This window comes from Zootoca vivipara, chromosome 1, assembly GCF_963506605.1.
Source record: "Zootoca vivipara chromosome 1, rZooViv1.1, whole genome shotgun sequence".
In the NCBI taxonomy this organism is placed as follows: Eukaryota; Metazoa; Chordata; class Lepidosauria; order Squamata; family Lacertidae; genus Zootoca; species Zootoca vivipara.
Genome location: NC_083276.1, coordinates 115,530,814 through 115,549,747, shown reverse-complemented (window position 1 = coordinate 115,549,747; position 18,934 = coordinate 115,530,814).

Below are 18,934 nucleotides of genomic sequence, written 5' to 3'. Positions count from 1 at the left end.
TTTCTTCTATATGTATATGTTTCCCAAAGCATCTGATTTCCAGCTTTAAAATAAATGTGAAAGGTTGTTTCCTACTAAATCTAATTGCGCTAAAGCATAAAAGCATAGGATCAAGCATAGCTACTTACAAATGTAAACATGCTCTGTTACAAAACTACCACATCACACTTCAGCACACACCCTTAGTCTTGTGCTGGCAGTGAGTTAGCTCTTTCTTGCTTTTAAGAGGGATGTCAATGAATTAAACAGTTACTGCTACAGCAAATAATGGTTTATCTTAGGTAAAAAGCAGGAAGTATTTTACTTTTTGGAAATCCATATTCAGTTCATGGTCTGAGTAGCTCTTCCGGGCAAATGGCTCCAATTTAGAACCATGTTTGCTTGCTTTGTAATCTGATAAATGATTCCATGGGTTATTTTTCACTGATTAATCTATGGAGTTGAATCCTAACCCCCCCCCATTGAAATCACCCACTCAAATCAGTAATGACTTGAATTTAACAAGAGCCAAGTACTAGCAGCTTAGTCTTTAACCCAACCGATAGTTTCTTTTAAAAAATATGTATAATGGAATGTGTGCTATTCTGAAATCCTGATTCCATACTTTTATCTTTCTTTGATAAGTGTGGAAAAGTTATTCTGTATATATTCCCAGGGAAATCAAGAAAGTGCCTTGCAATTAAGCTATTTTCCTAGCACCTGAAAAAATGTGCTGATGATCGAACTGGCAGTGTGATGATTGCTTTACAGATGAGTATTTCTTTCATCATCCTCAAGGACACCCAGATTTATGATCTAATCACTTGAATCTTTAACGGGATGCATTTGAATTTCATTAAAAAGAAAAACAAATAGCTGTGAAGATTTATTAATGAAATGTGCTTGACCTTTTCACTTACTTGACTGGCTCTTGCAGGATTCTTGAATAAACCGTGGCTTTCTCGACATTACTAAGCATTTCAATATCTTGCATGTCTAGGTGCTTGGGGAGTGGGCAGGCAATTTTCCATGCTGACAGTGGATTCAGGGGTGGGGGTAGGCGGGTGGGATGATCTTTCCCCTTCTCTTCTTCAACATAAATTGATTAACCTAATTCAGGCTGCCCATAAACTTGATCCTTTGTTGTAGGTCCAGCAGCTGCATTATGTCAGTAGCGAGTAAAACAGTCACACAGTTCCGGAATGTTGCAAGACATTTTATGGGTGCCGCAGTAAAAGATAAATTGAATTCCCCCACCCTCCACACACACACACACACACACACACACACACCCTAACTAAAAACATTTGTCGCTGATTAAAAATGTACAAAGTTAATTGGAAGCACTTTGTAGGTGTCCCCACACAACTCAAGTTGCGGTGGGTGTTTCTGCTTCAGTTGAGAGCAGCGTGGCAAGAGCTGTGTGTAAAAATTAGAAATAAAAGTTTTGTTTCCTTTCCATGTATTGCCCTTTATTCAAATTTGTTGGTGTTGTTTAGTCGTGTCCGACTCTTCATGACCCCATAGACCAGAGCATGCCAGGCACTCCTGTCTTCCACTGCCTCCCGCAGTTTGGTCAAACTCATGTTCGTAGCTTCGAGAACACTGTCCAACCATCTCATCCTCCGTCGTCCCCTTCTCCTAGTGCCCTCAATCTTTCCCAGCATCAGGGTCTTTTCCAGGGAGTCTTCTCTTCTCATGATGTGGCCAAAGTATTGGAGCCTCAGCTTCACGATCTGTCCTTCCAGTGAGCACTCAAGGCTGATTTCCTTCAGGATGGAGAGGTTTGATCTTCTTGCAGTCCATGGGACTCTCAAGAGTCTCCTCCAGCACCATAATTCAAAAGCATCAATTCTTCGGCGATCAGCCTTCTTTATGGTCCAGCTCTCACTTGCATACATCACTACTGGGAAAACCGTAGCTTTAACTATATGGACCTTTGTCAGCAAGGTGACTTACCTTTATATAGACAGATGTGTAAAGATATTGACATTGGAATCAACATTCCCCTTTAAATTTCAGGACTGCAGCCAAACTGGAAACTGAAAATTGTATGTGTTACATTAATCTTTGACCTGGCAGAGGCAGTGACCCCCTGGGAACCACTGCCTGGTTTTTCCTGTACATCCCACCATCTGAAAGCTGTTTAACTGTTTACTCTGGCTCAGCATTGTTGTCTTCCCATCTGAAGTCTCTCAGTTAGTGTGGGCTGAAGAGAGCAGCAACCAAGGATCAGCAAGGCAGTCAGCACCCCCCCCCACTGCAGCCGAGTGAATTATCTCCACATAATCCACTTAACCTTTGCCATTGTCGAGCTGGGGGTACTGAATGTCTATTTTAAAAGCCAAGTCTTTTAATTGCCAGTTTATTGTTCCACTAGTCCAACTCAGCTGGAAATATGGTAACTGGAAAATAGTTTTGTGGGGCCTAGCTTTTCACCTCAGGCAGGAGTCCCAATTATGACAAATTCAGTGGCCTCCTACCCAACTTGTTTTTTTTAAAAGTTACCAAAGTGCAGAAGCGTCTAGTGTTTCCAAAGTGTAATGGCGATTCTAGTATTCTAGTATGCATTAAAGTAGTGCTTTTTCACCGAAAAGTCAATCAATTCTGTCTGCTCATTTCTTTGACGGGCTATATATTTATCCATTGGTCCATTTCTGGAATCTCAAGTGACTTTAGTAATGTTCATTAACAGCTAAGTATGGAGGCAGTTTTCCATTACTGAACGAGAACGGTTTGTTTTTTGTGACAACAATATTCACTCTTAAATTCACCATCCATATACTGTAATTTAGAATAATTGTTAATGCAACAAACTTTGAACTCTCAGCTACCATTTAGCAAATTATACCATTTAGCAATCCAAAAACTGCATCTGCATTTTAGAACAGAACACGCAAGAAAGATCTGCTGTGTGGAGGAAAGGTCTCTCCTAAGCTGATCAAATGCTTGTTGTGCCACAAAACGCTGTCTACCAAGCAGTAGTGAAGGTAGCGAAGATGAACTACTTTGCCGTCTTCACTTCATTCTCAAAGAGCTGGCCAGCTGAATTGTTTTGGGTGGTCTGGAAGGCTGGTTGGTAGATGGGTCTCTGGAAGACTCAAGCAATTTGCATTTGCGAGCAATTGGCATGGCAGTCTGAGGATAAAGTTGCTCTGCTCCATCCTGTAAGATATCACTGTTGTTGTAACTCAATGCAGGACTTTCTCAGTGGACGGATTTCAGTTTAGGCAGCCTGATGACGAGAACAGGACTCTTGCAATGATGTGACTGGCTTCTTGCTGTCTTGACCCCTGTCATCAATCATGGCTGGTAAAAGCCAGCAGGGAGGGCTTGACAGATCGGTCCAGGATGTAGGAAATGCATCTTAACATGATGGAATGGTGCCTGCTGCTCTTCAGAAGACTTGAAAATGTAAGAAAAAACACTGGGGCTTAATTTGAATAGTAGGATGTCTGGCATCTGGTGGGCGGGGCTTTGTGTTGTGCTCTGGAATCGGCTCCTCCCTTCGGGTGTACAGTTCAGTTCAGTTAGGGAGGCCAAGTGTCATTCTTGCTTCTTGTCTCATTTTTGCCTCATGATGTTGTTTTAGTTTCTCTCAGAAAGCATGTTAACATGTTACAACTTTCTTTATTATTACAACTTGGTTTGACATATATGTGAGCCGCTTACGTTGCTGAAAGAAAAGAAACCCTGCTGAAGAATGGTAGAATATTCTACACTGTGTGAGTGAGGGGATATTCCCAGTCTGACAGGAGGGTTGATTTTTATTGATTTTAAAAATCACCCCCACCCTCCGCAACAGAAGAAACCCACCCTGAATCCTGTAGTTTAGAACAACTGCCTTCCTGTCACAAATAACCCTTTTTTGGGGTAAGGTGGTGGAGAGAGTGGCGGCTGAGCAGTTAGAGGAGTTCCTAGAAGATAGGAATTACCTGAATTGATGTCAGTCTTGTTTCAGGTGCGGTTTTGGGACTACATCAGCCTTGGATGGCCTGATGGTTGACCTGTATCAAGAGCAGGACACTACGCATGTCCTGCTCTTGATACAGGTCAACCATCAGGACATTTCTGCTTCTGTACTTCATAGGCTTTTGATACCTTAGACCATGGTATCCTCCTTGACCAGTTCCATAGGGTGTTCCATACAGTGGTTCCACACCTACCTACAGACTTGTGTCCAGAGAGTAGCACTGGTAGACGGTATTTCAGCTCCATGGCCTTTATGTTGTAGTGTACCACAAGGTACAATTTTGTCCCCAATGCTGATTAACATGTATATGAAGCCGCTGGATGAGGTCATTAGGAGTTTGGTGGCCCACAGTTCTATATCTCCATAACATCTGAGTCAGGGGAGACTGCATGATCTGGAACAGGGATCCCCAAACTGCGGCCCTCCAGATGTTTTGGCCTACAACTCCCATGATCCCTAGCTAACAGGACCAGTGGTCGGGGAAGATGGGAATTGTAGTCCAAAACATCTGGAGGGCTGAAGTTTGGGGATGCCTGATCTGGAACATTGGGTAGAAGGTTGGGAAAACAGGGAAGAAGAAGGCAGATACTTGGGGGAAAGGTGAAGCCAAAACAAATGGATGTGAGGTGGTGGTGTGGATACCATAATCACATCCTGGAAGACAGGAAAGACTGTGTGCTGTTTGTAGGCAACACATCAGCAAAAGAGTTGGGGAGGGGTAGTATGGAAGTGATGGAGACCAAGGATACAAATGTGGGTAGAGTATGTGTATGTTCATATTGAGTTGAAATAATATGCCAAATCTTTGGCTTCAGGTTTCTAGTGCTGATATATTCCCTTCCTTTCAATAATCTTTGCATTCATTTAACTTGGGCTTTGTCATTTTCCTTTCCTTTTTTAAAATTGTAAATGCATAGCAGAATTCTGGCAGATTAAAGAATATCCCTTTAATCATAAGTCTTGATTGCCACTAGTATCATTTCTAAGGTAGCTTTTAGCCAACTAACAAATCTTCAGTTTTATTGGCTGTCTAATTCTGTCCTCTTTCATATTTCACAGTTATGATGCATTCAGACATTTCCCTGTTTTGTTAAGCAGGAATCTGTGTGGTCTTTGATGTAAGACATAATTTATTTGACAAGGAAATATGAGATGGTGCCCTGAATCCACATTTAATTGATGGATTGAGAATTTTTAGCTTTTCAACAAGATAGATTCTCATCCCGAATGTCATGGAGGTAGTATTTTGTTAATCTATCCTCCTGCGGATTAAAATATATGTAGATATAATTTTGGAAACCATTTTTAAAAGTTCAACATTGGAGGTGGCTGGCTGGATTTTCCTCCATCCTGAAATCTAATCATAAATGTGATTTATATTACTATCTCCAAATAAGATTGTTTTTATACCCTCAGAAAGCAGTGCATCACAGTTCCGTCAAATCAATGGTACTATGTACCTTTCAGTGTAGCAAATAAGCAATGAGGACCACAATTCTCAAAGCAATTATTCCAGAGCAATCCCACACTGAAACCAGTATTGCTATGGTGTAAACGAGTTGAGAATTATAATGGAAGAACATCCAGATTACAAATTTATCTATGATTGATTTCATATATTTCATAAGCCTGTGTTCCATTTCTGATCAATGAAAGACAGTTGCACAGATTTTTAAAAATAATTCTAGTGATTAAAATATTGGGATTGTAGTTACAGAGTCATATGGCAGAAGTTGTTAAAGAGTAATTTTTGTGGACTATTCACCTCTGGGCTCAGATTTTTTTGTTTTTTTACTGGTGTGTGTGTGTGTGTGTGTGTGTGTGTGTGTGTGTGTGTGTGTAATTTATAGATAATAAAAGATCACATTTTCCTTATACAGTGGTACCTGGGGTTGTGGACCCAATCCATTCCGGGGTGCCGTTCACACCCTGAAAAGTCCGCAACCCGAGCGGCGCTTTTGAACATGCGCGAAAGCGCGATGGAGAGCTTCTGCGCATGCGCAAAGCGTGCAGAACGCTTCTGCGCATGCGCACGTGGCGAAACCTGGAAGTAAACACCTCTGGGTCTGCCGCATTCGTAACCAGGAAAAATGCAACCCACAGCGGACACAAAATTAGGTATGACTGTAAAATGCTACTCACATGGACATGCAAAACTTCAACCATCTTGCTTACACAAATGAGGCAATATTATTACTGCATTGTATATGATAGCTCAAAATAACCTATCCTGACACCTGCTGTTCCTCATCTCCTTCTCACGTAGGCTGTGGACAAACCCCATTTATTGAATTACTCTTTGGAATTGTCTTTAGTCATTACTGTTAACTGAATCAAACTTAGTTGTTCCCGTTTCCAAGTCCCAAACACTGCCTTGTTTTGTTGGTTTGAGGATGATTCTGCCCTGGCATATCATAGCCCTGTGATGGTTGAAATATGGAAAATCTGGGTTTTATACAACTGTGAGGGTCTGGCAAAAATTTATAGCGAGGCTAGTGGACGTAATGGAGACCCAGTGTGCAGACTGAAATACCTGCATGATCACTTCCTCTCCTTATGTCCTGCCTTTGTATTAAGATCTTCAGCGGCTGCCCTTCTCTGTGTGTGCTGTCAGTTCCTTAAGTGGTATGGTTGAATGAAGGAAAGGGCCTCTTCTGTGGTGGCAGCCTGACTTTGGAACATTCTCCCTAGAAATTCTAGGCTACAATCAACATTTCAATCCTTCTGGCACCTGCGGTTGCGTGTGTAGACCTTTTAACCACCCCCCGAAATAAATTCAGACAAGACGCAAATTTTGGTTTGGTTTTTGGCAGAATTTAGGCCACAATTTTATTGATTACAATCAAGTGAGTGGTTGCATAGGCTCTGGTTCGACTAGCTCCCCGCACCCTTGCAGGCAGCGCTGACCCTGGACACCAACCATAGGTCAGCCTCGGGTGAACACCTGGGACAGAGGGCAAGCAGGGGGGTCCGCTAGGCCTCCACCCAGATGTCCCCTGGACTCAGGCTCCGGGCACAACCCCTCACAGGGAAGACCAACCATGAGTCCGTGGATTCCTTTACCGGAATACCCAACGCATAGGGATGGCTAGGGCATCCCGCCACCCCATCACCTGAACCAGAGCCTATCCGCAATCTTGCAAGTTGTGATGATTTGCTATGCAGCAGGTGAAACCCAAGTGGCACCAGCCAATCAGCCAAGTGGGGAAAATTCCTGCCGTGCCCCTGTCCCAAAGACACACGACGGCATATCAAGGTCAAGTGCAAGCCCTAAATATAGGGAGAGGTGGGCGGGTGTTCCGATGCACAGAGCCCAAAAGAGGAAGCTCAGGGACACGTGCATGGGCTTAAGTAGAGGTCCCTCGATCGATTTAGCTGGCATCCCATTGGTCAGATTGCACCCAGGATCGAGGGACGTACAATCGGGTGTTGTGGCCATCCAAACGTTCCCACCCACGACACAGGGTCTGGTTGCCAGGTCCCACCGCAACACATGCCCTCTTGTTAGGGAGGACCCAATAAAGAAAACTATTATTCTAGTTACAGGTAGGTAGCCGTGTTGGTCTGAGTCGAAGTAAAATAAAAAAATCCTTCAGTAGCACCTTAAAGACCAACTAAGTTTTAATTTTGGTATGAGCTTTCGTGTGCATGCATCTGAAGAAGTGTGCATGCACACGAAAGCTCATACCAAAATTAAAACTTAGTTGGTCTTTAAGGTGCTACTGAAGGATTTTTTTATTTTGCTTAGAAAACCATTATATTTGTCTTTTTGTCTCCTCTTTCGGGTGGCTCCCCCCCCCTTTTAGTGTCTGTTGTTTTATTATGGTTTATGGCTTCATTTTATTGTCTCTTTTATTGTTGTTGATATTCTTGCACAGAATATGATAGAGGGTTACCAATTATTATATTTTTACAGCAAACATAAATAAAGACATACATCTTGCAAGCTGAGAGGAGGTGGGGCTTCAAATCCTACTTCGGTTCACTGCTAGGATTGCCCTCTTCTCTCAACTCTCTAAGGCACCAACTGCACTTTACATTTAAAGCAGGATCATACCATTTTAGCAGTCATGGCTCCCCCCCCAAAGAATCCTGGGTAATCAGAGTTGTTAGGAGTTCCCTGTTCCCCTCACAGAGCTACAATTCCTAGAATGGTTTATCAGTGAATTGCTCTTCCGGGGGGGGGGGGAAGAATATTCTCACTTTAAAGCCCCCCCCCAATCTGGAACCTTTTTTGTTCCCTTGAAAGCACTTATTTTCTCCCCGGAATAAAAATGGAAGAACATCTGCCATAACCATAATTAAATTCAATTCAGCCCTTCTGGAAACTTTGAGTTTTCAGAAAAGTCTTAGATAGAAATTATGCAGTTGTTCAGAGGATCTTTCGGCTCCACCTTCTAGACTACAGAAATTCTTTCTTGACCTCCGAGTTGCCAAATCACAAGACTTTTGTGTAGAATGGTTTCCTCCATGGACAACGTTACTGTTGTTCCTCTTGGCTGCAGACATATTTTGCTGTGGGTTTTTCAGACATGTGACCACCTCTCACTCTCAGATAAGCTTTTGTATGAATATAGGAAGATCTGTGGGTTGGATCCTAACAGTCCATGACTGGAGCTCCAGTTATGGATAGGTGACTTCTGGTAATAAAATCAAAGGAGGAGGCAATTTCCACTAGGTACCTCACCTCCTTGCTTCTTTCATCAGACCATGGGCGTACCCAGGACCAAAGCTAGGGGGGGCACACCAGCTACGCCCCCCAGCCACCCGATTGGCTAGCTGGCAATGATGTGGCCAGGATCCCCCCAGGAGGCATGGTCAACATCCACGCCCCCCCAGAGGAAAGGGGGCCGTTTGCAAGGCAGCACATGGAGCCACCCACACTTGCACTCCTGCCTTGCCCGCTCCTTTAATGGCAGCGGTGACTAAAACGAGGCAGCAGCACAATGCCGCAGAGCATTGTGGGGCAGCACTTTCTGTGCTGTGCTTGCTGTGACTTGAAGGAGTGTGGGCTGAAGTTAGCCCAGGTCCAGGTTTTTTTCAACGGCGGCAGCTTTGCTGCCGCCGTTTCACTTCAGCCAAGCAGGCTGAGGCGTAGCACAGCAGGCAGTGTCCCTGCCTGTCCTCTCTAGCTGCCCTGCTTCTAAGGGGGCAGCCGCCCCCCTGCCATATGCTGGGTACGCCCATGCATCAGACCTCAAGAACATAAGACAACCTTGCTGGATCAAGCGAAAGGCCCGTCTAGTCCAGCATTCTGATCCCAAAAGGCCAAGAGGCATTGGCATACCGGTAGTGTGTGTGTGGGGGGGGGGCAAAGGGACAGTTTCTGCAGGCCCAAACCTGTTTGGGGCACAAAATTTTAACCCCCGGTGCTGCCTCACTACGCTGCCTGCTTCTGTTTCTGGGCTCTGTTGAAAACGGCTTCTCCATGCGAACTTGGAAACGACCTCTCCAGACAACAAAATGACTCTCCTTATCTCTGCAGCTGCGATTTCTTGGATGACGCAGACACCAATAGGCAGTTGAATGTGCATGCAAACTTCCTTCCTGCCCACACGGCCCCAATCGCTGGCAACCACGCTACGCCACTACTAAGCAGGTGCCCATGAGAAGCTCATAAATCTTTCTCTGAAGAGTTTGGGGACCTTCTGGAATAGCACAGAACGGGGTGCATGTGCTAGGCAAAATCAGCTCTCCCCTTCTACTGGCAAGAGCCTCCACTGAATCTAAGACCTTCCTATTTGTAGAGAGATTCCTTATGTGCATGGAACCGCACTTTAGAACCCACCACTTTCTCTTTGCTTTACATGACAGAAAGTGAACTTTAAAAAAGTGATTTATAAAGGTAACTTTTTTTTAAAGGACATAATTCAGAGGTTTGCATCCAGTGCACTAATTTGAGATCGTCCTACATTTTTCAAAAGCTCTTGTTATACCGTTTACAGCCGTAGCCTAATTGTGAACCAAGTCTCCAGAGAAAAATTGCACATATTATCTAGTTAGTTAAAACAGCTGCTCTTGCTGGTGGTTGCTGTTGTTGAGGTAAAAGGCTGCAGCGGCACTATTAACAAGGTGATAATGGCTCCAACCCACAGCCCCACTGAACTGAACAGTTGTGTTGTATATTATCTCTCCCATCATCCCATTCCCTCCATTTATTCATGTGATATTTCACTTCTCCTTCTGGTTATCCCCGAAGCTCACCAAGTAGCCTTGGGTAAGTCATTGTTGTTCGGCTCACATCACTTGCCTGTTGCGGAGATAACAAGAGATAAGGTTATTACACAGCCGTCTGTTCCAGGCCCTTTCAAAGAAATCCACAGAAATGCCTAAATGAAATTAGCCCAACCATCTAAATCGGCTTCTCTTGGTTTGTCGATCAGGCTGCTAGCAGCGTTTTCTCATCCCCAGGGGCTACCTGATGGCATCGGCATTTGCTTTCTAGAAAGCTCAGTTGCATTTGATCTAGTGGCTTACCTGCGAGATGCTCCTGGATCCCGTAACTAATTCCCTGAGCCAGTCCATCCCTGTGGAGACACGTCCAGGTTCTTCTCGCCCAGGCTCATAGCATCTCTAAGCAACATTTCCATGCTGCTGACGAGTGCAGATAAGTTGTCTTTTCAGCCTTGCTGCCTCTCTCCAATCTGGCAAATAATGGGAGTTAGAGCCTCAGAAATCATCTGAAGATACAAAGGCTGTTCTGCTGTGACCTCGCCTCCCCCCCCCTTTCTGATTCTAAATACTATCCAGGAAACTGCAGCAGGAATGTGAGGGGCAAATGAGCACAAACCACTACATTTCTGTGGTTTGGAAGTGCCCAAGAAAGAGGTAAATCTTATCTAGTGGCATAATCAGCTGTGCTAATGTCCTTCCTGATTCGGTTCACAAAGACCTTGCAAATATATCATCATTGGCAACAGGATTGGGATTTATCTATTATTATTAAAAAAAATACTTGTTTTCCAGCACATTCCAGCTGACATTTTGATGTCAGGAGCGTTGTGTGGATATTGCAAACAACAACAACAACAACAACAACAACAACAACAACAACAACAATGTGCATACTCGAGAAGTACAGATCCCACAATAAACAACTGTCTGGATCACATCCCTAGTGATCCTTAATAGAAACATTTCTATTGTACCCAGCATCTAACAGTTACTTTACGAAGCAGAACAGAAACAAGATAAGTGCTTGTTGGGAGTTATATCCTGTTGAAACCAGTGGAAGTCACTTCCAAATAATCAGCCCAATCCAGGAATGTAGGGCATGAGTGAGGGACCCAAGACATAAAGAGGAACCCTCCATTTTCAGTAATGCCACCATTCGTTTATATGGAAGAGGCAGAACCACAAGCCCTTTCCTTGCACATGCAGACATGTGCCTCTCATCGAAGAACATACCAAATGCACACCAGAGACCACACAAGTAACTGGATTGCCTTTGCAAAAGGCAGCTGTTGTTTGTTTGTTTGTTTATTTGTTTATTTATTTATTGCCACCTTGAGAGCTGCTGTGGTGGAAAGAATACAAATACACCTGGATGGGGAGCTTGTGGTTCTCCAGAAAGTTGTTAGATTACAATTCCCATCCTGCTTCACCATGCTGCTGACTGGGGCTGATGGTTAGGGTTGCCAGACTCAATAGAGGACAGGACTTCTGTGCCTTTAATTGCCCTGCTCTCTTTTGAGCCTGGAAACCTTCAAGAGAAACCAGCAGACCCTTTCCTTGGAAATTAAACAAAGGGTCTGCTGGTTTCTGTTTAAGGTTTCCAGACTCAAAAGAGAGCAGGGCAATTAAAGGCACAGAAGTCCTGTCCTCTATTGAGTCTGGCAACCCTACTGATGGTACTTGATGTCTACCAACATCTGGAGGGCAATAGGTGTCCCACTCCTGTTATAAATGGATGATAATATTTGGATACTATATTAAGCCCTGGATTAATATAGTATCCAACTACAAAAATGTTGCTTCAGTATTGGTTAGGGGCCAACCGTGCTGGTTTATAGGTGGAACTGCTATTCCACTACTGGCACATCATCTGGGTCCTGATTCAGAACACACAACTAGTCTGGCTTCCTCCTCCTCATAATAATATATTACCCCGCCCATCTGGCTGGGTTTCCCCTTTAAAGCCAACAGAACATTAAAAACACGGTAAAAGATCAAACATTAAAAACTTCCCTAAACAGGGCTGCCTTCAGATGTCTTCTAAAAGTCAGATTGTTGTTTATTTCCTTGACATCTGATGGGAGGGCGTTCCACAAGGCGGGCGCCACTACCGAGAAGGCCCTTTGCCTGGTTCCCTGTAGCTTTGCTTCTCGCAGTGAGAGAACCGCCAGAAGGCCCTCAGCACTGGACCTCAGTGTCTGGGCAGAACGCTGGGGGTGGAGACGCTCCTTCAGGTATACTGGACCGAGGCCATTTAGGGCTTTAAAGGTCAGCAGCAACACTTTGAATTGTGCTCGGAAACGTACTGGGAGCCAATGTAGGTCTTTCAAGACCGGTGTTATGTGGTCTCGGCGGCCGCTCCCAGTCACCAGTCTAGCTGCCGCATTCCAGATTAGTTGTAGTTACCAGGTCACCTTCAAAGGTAACCCCCCTCATGAGTAGGGTTAAGAGTTGGGATACCTCATACTGTCAAATGGCACTGCACTTCCAGTTTTCGGACTTCTGGGCTGGTCCTGATAGGAAGGCGGTGGGATTTGACAACACCATGTGACCAGCATTGACTATTAATACAAATCAGATGGTCAGAAACACAAAGAAACTTAAGGCCACCGATCAAATCTGCCAGGTTTTTAAAAACAGTCAAGATACTTCACTGAGGGTTGCAGTGTGTGTGTGTGTGTGTGTGTGTGTGTGTGTGTGTGTGTTATAAATATGTACCGGACCCAGCAAAATTGTGCTTGGGCAGTGCTTAGGACTGGGTTGTAAATATACAAGCTTTGCAACCATAATAATACAGGGAGGCCCCTTTCCTTCCGAACAAATCCATTCTCATTATATGTTAGCTGGCAAAATCTCGAGTGATGGAATTATCAGTGGCTTTCATTATTATGCTTTTTGCGCCTTTTGTAAGATAGCCACTCTCCTTGTTATCTTTATTCACTGCTGTAGAAATAATAATAGTAAAAGAAAGATAGCCGCCGGCTGACTTCATAAAGCAAGCCCCCCGTCTTTTTTTTTTAAGGTTTCATTTTAGAGCGAGTGTTTAGGCCATGATGAATTGCTGAATGGTTGATTTCCTGATACTCTTTCTCACTAACCTTTCCTGACAGCTTCTGGATTGCTCTACCCGGTAATTTGCAGAATAGTAATGGCTACAGTGAGATGTCTCCTAACTATTTCCTTTACTTTTAACAAGGATTCTGAACACCCTCTGTAGGTGACAAAATGCAATTACAGACACGAAGTGTTCCCTTGGGCTGGCTGCTGTTCGCAGATGCCACCGGTCTTTTGGCAGCGCAACTGTTAAAGAAAATAATAATCCTGGAATGAAAACAAAAGCGTCGGATCCTCTAAATATTCCGCCCAAATAAAAAAATTTAATTAAAAGTTATGAAGGCATTTCATTGATTAACAATCTTAGTAATTAAATACTGTAGCTGGCTAATTTTTTTCCTGTTGGATTTGTTCTTCCTTGGAGATCGCTAATTGTTGTATGGCTTTACATTTATTGATAACTCTGTTTGATGAATACAGATGCCACCTTTTATGGTCGTCGTTGACAGAGTAATCATATTGTGAGAAACACCAGGCTTATGTGGTAACAGCTGTTGCAGTTCTACATGCTGACATCCACTGGGAGAGAGTGTTTGCTGCTATCCTGGGCACACAATAAAAGGAAGGCGCAATAAAGCATGAGCTAACATTTTGAAAAATCCTTACAAGTCGAGGAACTTTATTGCAGATTACCAGCACTTTGATCTCCGTCCAGTACTTAAGTCTTAATTATCAGACTAATTGCACAGACTATGTTCATTTTCAGTGGTAATCCTTTTGTGATTAGCTTCTCTGTTCAATAACTGACTTATCCCTTAATTAAAAGGACTATTAACCTTAAGGCTGCTGCTCCAGTTTAGGGATTAAACCTCGGCAGAATTAATATTTAATACCATTGTTCAAAGACATTGGTGTAAGGTACAGAATGGAAATTTGTCCGGTGATGGGCTTCCGGCCACTGCTCACTTGATGGGCGAGGAATAAACTGATGGGGTTCAAAGGTGCTTTCTCTGGAAGCCGTTCTATATTAGGGGCCTGGAGCTTTCAGTGGGTGTGGAGGAAGGGAAAAAGAAGAAGCTTCGGGTGCCGAGATCGAGGGGGGGGGGAAATGCGGCCTCTGTGAGCCTGCAGAGTGCAACCCGGCTGCTGTAAGGGGTTGGGACCGGATGGGCACCTGTCTGTGTAGCTCGTTGAGCAGCAGACATTGGGGGGGGGTGTTCTGTAATGTGCCCCCTGGGAAAAGGGCAATGGACAACACACAGCAGGTAGCTGGTTGCAGGCTTGTTTAAGCCTCTCAATATTAGATTCCTGGTAAGTTCCCTTTTATCCCTCTTAAAACAATAAATAACAATAATAATAATTTATTACTTATACCCTGCCCATCTGGCTGAGACTCCCCAGCCACTCTGGGCGGCTCCCAATCAAATATTAAAACAATACAGCATTAACTATTAAAAGCTTCCCTAAACAGGGCTGCCTTCAGATGTCTTTTAAAATTAGGATAGCTGCTTATTTCCTTGACATCTGATGGAAGGGCGTTCCACAGGGCGGGTGCTGCTACCGAGAAGGCCCTCTGTCTGGTTCCCTGTAACCTCACTTCTCGCAATGAGGGAACCGCCAGAAGGCCCTTGGCGCTGCATCTCAGTGTCCGGGCTGAACGGTGGGGGTGGAGACGCTCCTTCAGGTATACAGGACCTGAAGCCACAATCTTATTTATAACTAACAAGAAGTTAGTCTACTCACGAATCATCAGTTCACAGTTGGATCCCTGAAGGCAGACTTAGTTACAAAGTATATATACATGTGGATCTATCCCGTATGGGGATAATCCCAGTGTCCTCTGTTGGCTGAAAGCAGAGCATCTCTAGCTAAAAAGAGCTGCTCCAGCGATGGAGGAAGTCAGAGGGAGGAAGACGGCTGCAGGCCTTGTACTTTTGTTACCTGGACAGGTAAGGTCACACCTACCTCTAGTCAAATGCAAAAGGAAGTATGCCCCAGTCAGGAGGAAACAGAAAGTTTCAACTGACTGCACCAAACATTCCCCCGCATGTCCACTCCAGGAAAACTAGGAATGTTGTACTTGACTGCTACGTATGTATCACATCCCACAGGCAGATCGCCACAAACCTGGAGAATACCGGCAGCATTTTTTTCCTAGAAGAAAAGCACTGTTCACAGGCACGATACTGATACGCAGTGAGATGGCACTTGGAAATTTACACACAATGGGACTGTAAGGACCGGAGACAGAGTAAAGAGAGGTGTGCTCTTGATTTTATAAACTTTGAAGCCCTCTCCAGACAACAAGGCTCGGGCATGTGTTCAAGGTCGCGCTAGTTAGCTACAGCCCAAATTCCAGTGTGCTAATTGGGCCACTCCTCAAGACCCTCATGTTCAGTTGATTACATGACAAGGTCCCCTTTCAACTTCATGCACAGATGTCAGAGGGCAAAGCAAAGAGAAGTTCTGACATCAAGGGGGGGTGGCTAGCTGGCATGGCGAACATGTTTAATGGATGTGTGAGTTCTCTTGTAGGAGGAAAGTTTAAATATTGCATGTATCTGTTGTTGTTGTTGTTGTTGTTGTTGTTGTTGTTGTTGTTGTTGTTGTTGTTGTTGTTGCACTCAAATGTGGAGTGAGCTGAAAGGCAGCAAGAAAGTGTATAGAAGAGAATATTTGTAGTCCTCCTTTCCCCCTACCAACAACAAACTCTTGCAATAATAAACCGAGAACAGCATACAGAAGGTATTTGCAATGGAAGCCAAAATGGTGTCATCAAGAAGCTTTGTACTACAACTCTCATCATTCCCACCCAGCACAGCCAATGGTCAGGGAAGATGGGAGTCGAGATCAATAAAATCTGGTAGGCACCATATTGGCTGCCCATGGCTTATTGGTCATTGGTTTTCAGCAGTTCGTAAGTTCCCATGACAGCCCCAAAGGAAGAAAAATAAAAGACCAATAAGAAAAAATGCTTACAGTTCAATTCTGGTAATGGGAATACATGCATTTTAGTTTAGCATTGCCCAGAGCTGTAGCAAACTATCTAGCAGATAGGCTAAAGAAAAAGTCTACAATATTGCTCCAGGGACAACATTTTGTCTGTGTTTTCCGAGTGCAAGACACTGCTGCAAGAATACTTACATATCTTCTTGAGTTTGGAATCTGGCCCCCACAATGGTTTGCTGTCACCAGCTTGTAGCAGTGCATGGTTCAGCATTCTGCTTCTGCATTCGAATCCTAGAGTTGTAAGGGTCCCTGAGGATCACCAATCCAACCCTGTGCAATGCAGGAATGTGCAGCTGTTCCGTATGGAGATTGAACCTGCAACCTTGGCATCAGCAGCACCATGCTCTAACCAACTGAGCTATTTTAAAAAAAGAAGGAAGGAAGGAAGGAAGGAAGGAAGGAAGGAAGGAAGGAAGGAAGGAAGGAAGGAAGGAAGGAAGGAAGGAGATATGATTTCATTTTCTATATAGAATTAAGAGATCACCCTTGCTTTGCTTTTCCTGTATGGAGGGCCTCACCCAAGCACTGTCTCCTTGGGTACCATATGGGCTGAAGGTACAAGGGGCCCCTTCAGTCTGCTTCCATCCCGGCCCTGCTTGGTACAACTGGGGCAATAGGAAATAGCATTGTGATTCTCTATGGCTCCTGGTGGCAACCTCCATCTTTTGTCCTGGATGGGTCTGAGCAAGCCCTTGATGACTTGTGAGATATGCAAGGGAGGAGCAACAGCAGGTTCATTATATGATTAAGGACAAAAGGCAACATCATTTAACTGTGAATGTTAACATAGATGTTTTTGCATCAAATAGCAATCTTTTTAATAAGCAATCCGTTAAGCGTTGGATTGGCGGAAGGAGGAAGAGGCTTTCGCGTAAGCATATATGAAATTGCGATACGGGCACACACCCTATGCAACATTACTAGCATTTTTATTATATTTTGGAGGCATTTGTTGACTGAGAGAGAAGCAGCTAAACTGAGATGTTAACAGTGATTGGCAGTGGCCTTAACCCATGTGGCTAATATCACTGATTTGTCACACTGAGTGATGTGAGATGATAAACAATTGGTTGCTGATTATTGGACATTTCAACACAGAGCACATGTGGCCTGTCGGATGACAGGTTATGCTAATGAGCTGGCGTTCCTGCCAATTACTTAAGAGCAAAAGCACCCTCCCCTATCTGCAGCAAGTTTTCATGTCCTTGGCATCTTTAATTACATTCCAGCTCATTAGCAGACTCCTATCCTTTCACACTCTTCCATTTGGACAAATCCATTGATTTCAAAGTAGCTTCGTGCAGGATTTCATCCCAAATGATTAATGATTAGATTTTGTGCATATTAGTATGGTGGATATTGGTTTGCAAGCACCTGGTGTACTCATTTGAATAAGTTATTCTATAGGTAGCTCATGAGTTCTGGTCAACAGAAATTTTATTTTTTTCCAGTGAATTTTCACTAGTCTTATGAATGGGTTGACCTGTGTTCAGAAGTCAGATCTGCTGCTTATTATGTAACTTGAGAGTCTTCAAATTTTTTTGATCTTGGATCTGTTTTCATGACATGTCAGTGGAAGATAAAGTATGCACTCAATATGGCTGGTGGTCTAAGTTAGAGTCAGAGTAGAACATGTAAAATGCTGTTAGGATGGGACATACAGTGGTACCTCGGGTTAAGAACTTAATTCGTTCTGGAGGTCTGTTTTTAACCTGAAACTGTTCTTAACCTGAGGTACCACTTTAGCTAATGGGGCCTCCCGCTGCCACTGCGTGATTTCTGTTTTCAGGGCCGTCTTAAGCATATCTGGTGCCCTGCCGCCGTGGTGCGAAGATCCCTCCGGCGCCCCCCCCGCCCCGTTTCCCAGCGCGGCTGTCTGGCGGCGCAGCAGCGCCCCCTGGCGGCCTGGCGCCTTGCACCACCCAGCCTTGCCTTAGGGCCAGCCCTGTCTGTTTTCATCCTGAAGCAAAGTTCTTAACCCGAGGTACTATTTCTGAGTTAGTGGAGTCTGTAACCTGAAGTGTCTGTAACCCGAGGTAACCACTGTAATGGGAAAGAACCGGGGAAAGGAGGGTGCCTCAAGTCAATGCGAAACAGCAATAACATTTAAATTAAATTAAATTATGTGCAAGGTTTAAGACTGCAATCCTATGCACACTGATCTGGGAGCAAGGCCCGCAGAACACAGCTTGTTATTGTAACTTATTGCTACTGTAATTTATTGTCCCTCTTCTGGTGTTATGTTCTGCTTTATGGTCTTAAAATTTTGTAAGTCACTTGAAGACTCCACTGTGGCAAGCAACTAAGAAATTTAAATCCTCCTCCTCCTCCTCCTCCTCCTCCTCCTCCTCCTCCTCCTCCTCCTCCTCCTCGATGGAAAACTACATTGCATGTTGCAGGAGAGCTGTACCTCTCCCCCATATCAGATTAGGATCCTTGTTAAATAGGAGGGATGAAAGTGTAAGCAATACAAATTGGACTGAATGTTCAAGAATATGTTTACGTGTGCTTGTAAAATCTCCGGGGGGGGGGGGACACACAGGTGCCCTAGCACCTATCATGTTGACTTCCTTAGCTGTTTTAAGAAGGCTATATGTTAGATATTCATTTGGCCAACATTAAGAGGAATAAAGAGGCTGAGCTTTTATGGGTTTTGTTTAGGACACACCTACTTCCCCCCTGTATTTCGAGCAATGAGAAGCCCTGCAATCTGAGCAATTGCAACTGGGTTTCAGTCAACATTTC